This window comes from Melanaphis sacchari, unplaced genomic scaffold (assembly GCF_002803265.2).
Source record: "Melanaphis sacchari strain LSU unplaced genomic scaffold, SCAv2.0 Contig80_pilon_pilon, whole genome shotgun sequence".
In the NCBI taxonomy this organism is placed as follows: domain Eukaryota; kingdom Metazoa; phylum Arthropoda; class Insecta; order Hemiptera; family Aphididae; genus Melanaphis; species Melanaphis sacchari.
In genome coordinates, this window is record NW_020271570.1 from 380879 (window position 1) to 389104 (window position 8226).

An 8226-nucleotide genomic window follows, 5' to 3' on the forward strand; every position below is an offset into this window, starting at 1 on the left:
TTGCATCAGTACCAATTGATTCGGATCCAACAGATACAAGAAAGAGAGAAGACATTCCGTCAATTGGTGATCCAGATAACTTTTTGATGTTAAAACTATTAAAAATTAAGCTTCTTAAAGCAACACTTTTAGGTTAAAAAATGTATGTTTTAATCCATATATAGACTGAGATAATCTTTATTCTTTAGTTATATTAATTTAATTTTTAATAATTCATCAAAACATTTTTCATCATTACATCTATTACAGTATTATACTATTATCATGTTTTTTTAATATTTTATTTGTGTAATCGATTTTTTTCAACACTTAATTGAATAATAATGGTATTAAAAATACCTGTAAAATTAAATTTTCATAAAAATCACAATGTGTTTTTATTTATTATAACTCATTTTGAAGTAAATTTAGTACTTAAATAATATGTTATTTCGGCACTAAACTATTTGATAAAAAATAAAATAATAAATTGATAAACCATTGAACTAAGATACTAAATATTGACCTCGTAAAATAGCACAAATATAAACGGATAGGTATCAAAGTACTACAGTAGGTATTGATTTTTGAATAAAATCCTTTTATTCCATATAGATATATTTACCATTTTATTTATAATTATTAAAATGTCACAAATTTTTTTCGTTATTATTTATATCGAATATATATTTAATAATGGATTGTAAATTATAGTTTCTTAGTGAATTTATAACTTATCGAGTTGGTTTTAAAACAATATGTGTGTTTTTTGTGCATCCGTTATTTTGTTTTGAAATAAATAAATCACTCCAATCTTCTGAATTAAGGGTGGTTTAAAAAAAAATTTATCTAGTTGATTAATTAAAATTAAAAAATTCATAACATTTTTAATTTTGATGTTTAAGTTTAAGATTTTAGCATATAATTCAAGGTACCTCGTTCCTCGTAAGTTTTTCTTACAATATTTTTCAAACATCAGAATTCGACATTTAAATTTTAAAAAATGATGCTTTCTAATTATTATAGATATTATAGTCAATAGATTATTAATTAATTACATGTGTGAAGGAAAATTAATTTTAATTTTTAATCATTTTATAACGTATGGATTGCAAGAACGTTAAATAATTTTTACGATTTATTCGTATTTCATTCTCCAACTCATATTTCTATCTATTATTTGGTTCCCGCAAATATTTGAAATCAAATTGTTTATTAAAAAACTTGATTGGTAATAATTATGGGTATATACTTAATTTATAGCCTATTAGTTATTCTATTTGTAGATTATTTCTTATTATTTATATTAAATCAATGAGTATAATACTATTATAGTTAAGATTTGAGAAATTGATAAAACTTTTGGAATTTGAAGGTAAACCGTATCTGTCGTTAGTCTGCAGTAGAACACTGTATAAGTGTAGATCTGGCCACTGTCGACATTTTATGCTGTGAAATGGTTATTCATGGATTTGCATTTCAATTAACCAGGACCTATAACATCCTATTATGATAGTTTCGCAAAACACCAAAATTTACCGAAACCTATACAACATCTTGTGAACAAAAATGTCTTTTGTGTTTACTTTTGTGGTTGATTAGGTTTTGTAGGTACTTAGAACAGTCAATTATAATGGGCGTAAAATATGTTGTACATTTTATACTTTTAGTGAAATACAATTTCACACAAAAAAAACTGTTGTTTTTTTTATTATTATTTAAAAATCCTACTTGAATAAATAATTGAAAAATTATGATAATCATAGACTATAGAGCAATAGCTTTATAAATATATCATACCTTCAGTGTTGGCCAAAATTTAATCTATATAATTATTCAAATTAATGTGTAAGTGTAATCGAATAAAATATTATCTAAATACCTAATCATTTAAATACAATAAAGGTATAATTCATATCTAGTATAGTACATGATAACAATAATAATTACATTATTGCACAAATACATTTGTGATCGTTTTAATATTATTATCAAGTATTCGAGTACAAATAGGTTGTGACCTATAGCTGCGCACCAGTAGAGTAAATACGTAATAACCCTGCTTTGCCTAGTTTAGAGCTTTGAACATCAAGATTTCTTTTAAAATATAAACCATTACACATCTCAAAAGTTCGAACTCAATTTGTTATCAGATAAGACTAACAGTAAAATGTAAAAATAAATCTAATCGGTTTCAATTTATAAACAACTATGTGTTATATAATATGTCGTTTACTCTTATCGTTTCTACGAGTTACAACTCTACAACCCTACATCAATTTGCGACGTTCCACTGCACATTCTCTTCGATTGTCCATCAATATTTTAACCATTGCAAACGATATTATTCTTCATTTACAGTTCCCCTATTGTTCCTTTCAATTCTATCTCCCAATTATATCCTGTCGTACTCGCAATCATATCTATATTTAACTATACGGGCCTTATAATTAAACCTTGTTATAGACTTATAGTACACATTATATGTTTTTATATGGTAAATAATTACGGTTTAGAAGTTATAAAGTAAATATTATCATGACCAATTGACTTACTGTCTAAAAAAAAATAATTTTTTTGTTGATTGATAGGTATAGGTATAATTTTACAAATATAAACGAACACATAAAAGCGTCCATTCTATTTTATTTTAGAGAAAGTTTATAATTTATTTGTAAGTTTCCCGTCTCATCGTCCTGTATAGTATTATAGTACGATGTCTCTGAAAAAGATTCTAGTTCCGGTATTCACACTGTTTTCAAGCGGTTTTACTCGCTGTTTGCAAACAGCTCTGTAGTTTTACTTATTCGATAACGTGATTTATTCAATGTGAATTGTAAATACTAAACACCATATACCTACTAGGCTCAAATTTTTTCAGTAAATGCGTATGCAATACAAATAAATCATGAAAAAAATATAAAAAATATTTTTCGGTTATCTTACGATCCACTCGGTATAACATATTTAAAGATGAATAATCATATTAATTATTTTTATTTTTATGCACAAGCATAAATATTTTTTAGCCATATGTGATATATTCAAGATTATGTTAAACTGTTAGAGGGTACCAATAGTGAATATATTTTGAAATAATAATAATTATTATCTCTATATTTATAATATCTATCGTCTCAAACAATAATCATCAATCAAAATACGTATATGATTTATGGGATAGAATGGGTTAGATAATACATTGTCCGTTTAATGTGATGTACATATTAAATATAGACCTTTAATGAATCGATTTTATTGTTTGCATATTCATTCAATAACCAATATCATTACAAAAATAAAAAATTTTTTTTAAATTAAAAATGTATGGTTTTTTTTTAGTTAAGATAGTTAAGAGTGCTAGTCAAGATTTTTGTCTCCTCTTTAAAAACTGAAAAGACTCTACCGTGACACCTTCCAAGAATAACAAAAGAAACAGAAATCACAAAATATTATATCAACCCATGAATATTCCTGAATTTTGAGCATACTTTTGCCCCAACGCATATTAATAACTTAGTAATTAGAATAACTGGAACTTGAAATACATCGTCTAAAATGTTATTAACATGTTAATTATGCATAATTTAAAATAATACAATATTGTTCGTGATGATTGTGATGTATGTCAGTTGTAGGCACTAACTTTAAGACATCTAACTAAATATAATTGTGTGTATATGTATTATGTATAGTACTATCATAACATTCATAACATATGACTTCGAATTTAAAAATTATTATCGATCAATTAATACTAACTATACAGAGTGATTTACTAAACATAATCATATTTCAAGAAAAATCATCCACTACTTGATAAAGGTACAGTGAAAGTGAAATAATTTCAAATATAAAGCAATCATATATATTTTTTCAAAATTTATAAAAAAAAATGATTTAATGAAAGATATAGTATGTGTGTATAATGATTTAATTAATTAATTTTTTTATAAAATATAATTATATTAGTAATTATTGCATAATATATTTAGTTATACTTAACCACCTATGTTAAAATTATAAATAATAATACTCATTATACTTTAATTATAAAGTACTTTTGGATTATTAAAAAAATAATTTAAAAAAACGAAGGTGGACTATCTTGTAAATTATTTATTATTGTTATAATATACTTAATGGTATTTCCCAAAATTCTAATTAATACCTTAACTTATAGTAACATTTTAATTGTTTTTTCTCAAATGCCTATCATAAAAATAGAAATGTATCTTGTGTCAAACTCGTGAATTTTTAACTCTATATTTATGTTCTAGATGTCGCGGTTTATTTAAAATTTTTTTTTGTTAAAATGTAATTCCAAGAGTAAAAAAAAAAGGATAAATTTGAAAAACTAGCCAAGTAACTTTGGAGTTTCAAATAGGTATCAAATGAACATTTTCATTGAATAAGTCTATGTATGAATTTGTTAAATTCAAATTTAACAATAAATAATTCTGTATGAAAAATCATTCTGAGTTTTAAGTGGAGATTATCTATTAGCTTGCAAGCTTATATTTTTAAGGATATTTTATTATACGTATGTTTATATGACTATTATTATGTATTCCAGGGCCTAAAATTTTCTATTTTTCGTACTGCACACTATATTCTAATTAAACGTTTATAACAAGTGATGTAAAATGAATAGTAATAATATAGAAAATAAAAACATTATTTGCCATACATTTTTGAATTTTGTAGTACACATTTCATTTTTTGTACTACACAAGGTGTGTCGTAGTACACACAATTTTAGGATCTGATGTATTCTAGTAATAGGTTAAACTATTGTTTGCCAAAAATGAATCTCATACAGGTATAGTAATTATTACAATATCACTAGTTATATTTAATTAAGTTGATACCAGTATTGACTAATTTATAAATCAATACCAACGTCCAACATACCATAGAACGGTGTGAATAGACTCGTGATGGTATAAATAGATAAAAATTAAATAAGCTTTATATTATTTTTTTTAAATAAATTGTGAAGAATACAATAAAAATTTAGGTTATTTTATTACGATGCACATTAAATTAAATGTTTAAGCTTTTTGATCATGGAAAGTTTTTTTATAAATTTTTACGGAAAAAGAAAACTAAACAAATCTTAGAACATTAAATGCTTAAAAGAAACTTAATATTTGTCTAAATATTTCATAATTCATGGCCGTGTTATAGACAACCGTTGAAATCAATAATTAAAGTAGTATTAGAATAATTCACATTTTTATAATTTATAATTTTTAAATTTTAGTCAAATAAATAATGACTAAAATTTTATAGAAAAAAAATCGATACTAGATTCTGCGTGAATGAATTTATTGATTTTCAATTTTGAATACAACATATAAGTGCTTAATAACGGTTTTTATTATTTTTATTTTATTATTAAAACATATTAACCGTAGAAATTTTAAATACTCCACTATTAGTTTAATTAAATTTAAAAAATATTTAGACTAATTTTAAGCTATTTATATTACGATCCTATTCACACCATTCTAAGGTACGTTATAGTATATGGACTTTTAACTTTACAAATTATTAATTATATAATGTATGATCTAGTATAATAAAAATGTTTATATAATATATGATATTATATTTTTATCAAAAATTAGTCATAGTAATATGAATAAATTATAAATTATCCTTAGAAGCTGATACGCAGTTTCCGTTAAAAACTATTTTTCGTAAAAATGTATCAATTGAACACATTCATCACAGCAATTTTTTCGATGACCTACACTTGAAAAGTACTATTAGGTAGAGCGACTTTCATGGTGTTTATCATAACTTTTACAATACTAAGTTGATATAAATACAACTAACATCATAATAGTTAAATATAATTACCTATTGACTATTGTATTCAACCTATTTAAGACGTGAAATATTTTTATTTATTTTATTTCATTGAAGCCTTTGAAATAGTAAATAGTTTATATTGATAAAATAAAATAAAACACTTACATTACTTGTGTACCTATCTACCAGGCATCGATATGCACATGTAATAAATAGTTCTTGCGGTTAATAAACCTGTAAGACAGAATAAATCAAATCACCAATTCTATTACCTTTAAAAAAATAAAATTTTTCATTGTTGAACTTTATAATTCATTCAATTTGTTTTGATAATAATTAGTGATTTTTGTAAAATTGAATTTATTTAAAGCCTTATAGTTATTACTTATTAGCTTTAAAGTACATTAATATAATAATAGTGAATTTGAAATAATGTAAAATTATTTTGAATAATAATTGATCTATAGCTCTTATCTTTATTATTCATATATGATATTATTATATAATTCATTTAATTTGATTGATCCATTTTTTTAAATTAAACACACTTTTAAATGAAAATTTTTCAAATCCTATATTATTTTAGTCCGATTCGTCATTGCAGTATACCAACTAGTATACGTAAAGTTTATTACCAAACTAGAAATTAAAATTTTCAAAGATTAATCATGTATAATATGTAATGCTAATGTATGTGTTATCTATACTACGTATATATCATATTATAGTTGTACGAATATTTACTCTACAGTTTAGGTACTGTAATTATAAGGATAATTTAATAAAGAAAATAATTTCCAGATTCATTCTATAAAGTGATTAATCAATCGTAAATGCACACAGTAAACTATATAGTAAATAAATAAAAATGTAAAATAAACTGTAGACAGGATACAGTGTGTAAGTCATACATCTCGCTTCGCTTACCTCAACACAGGATAATGTGATGTGTTCTGATTTCATATTTTAAAACAATAATAATTTATCGCATTCAATTAACACATTTAAATTTGAACAGTGAAAAATTTCATGTTTGCAAACACCTTATTATTCCATTAAATTTTAGTAATTTAAACTCTAACTATCCATATTAAGATTATATTTCAATTCAAAAATAATACATTTTTATTTTTTAGTATAATACATGTTATAATTCATATATTTCATTTATTATATGAATATTAATATATAACATACATTTTCAATTTTAGGAAATATATACTTATATAATTTTATTTTTAAATATTAGTTTTTAAATTTCAAATGCATACCTATCTACTAAAACTAAAGTAATAATATAATGAATAATAGTTTTTTTTTTTTATAATTAATTAGCTCAGGATCTATTCCCCGTTCACTTCGTTCACCATTCCCCTAGGAGAAAGGTAGAGATCCCTATTCGACCCATATCGACCCCCAGAAATTTTCGCCTTCTTAGAATCTTGAAACTTAAGACTGCATCCTAATTGGTTTCCATACTTAAAAATTGACATCTGAACTGATTCCCAATATTTTCAAAAAATTGTAAATTACAAATGTGACTTAAATTTTACAAAATTCAAAAATATTTTAAATTTTGTTCATACCTATTTTGAAAGAAGTTCAATCTGAAACATATATTTAACTATGTTACAAAAGCAGTCTCAAAAAATTAAAATTTAAGGAGAAATGGTAAATTTCAATAAACTGAAATTTCTAGATTAATTATGAAAAATATTTGTTTTAAATTTTTACTTTGTTATTACTATTATTATTTATTTTTATTTAGTATTATACTTTAATATTAATACTAATAGATAAGTGATTTATAATGACTTTATATAATATAATATTATATAACCTGTATTTTGAATAAATAAAAATGTTGATAATAGATAATACTAAAACGGTATTAAAAAATTAAAATAAAACTAGAAAGCAATTCGGACATACCGAAATTTAATACTTAATATTTAAAATATAATAAATAAGTGGAAGGTAAAATATATATAACTTTTTTTAAATAATAGAAAGTTGTAAGTATTTAATTAAAACAATTAAAATTTATTTTTTTGTTGCCATGACAATTATCATATGGGAGATGTAAATAGACAATTTTTTTCTTTTTAAGCAATAGAAGATACCCGAAAAGATTTTTTTTTCTTTTGACAAAATTATTTTGTTCAAACAATTATACCAAAAAATATGCAATTAAATATAATGTCAATGTTTACTATAAAAATAAACAGTTATTAAATTATTAGAGTCTTTAATCTTATTATAAACTTAGTTATATATTAATTAATTGTTATTATTTTTTATTGCTAGCTATTATTCATAATTAACAGTTATACGTCATGTTCATAATAATAATTGTCATACTTGATAGAAACACATGTTTGCTGAAAAAAAATGATACAATAAATACAAACCATGATAACGAAACGC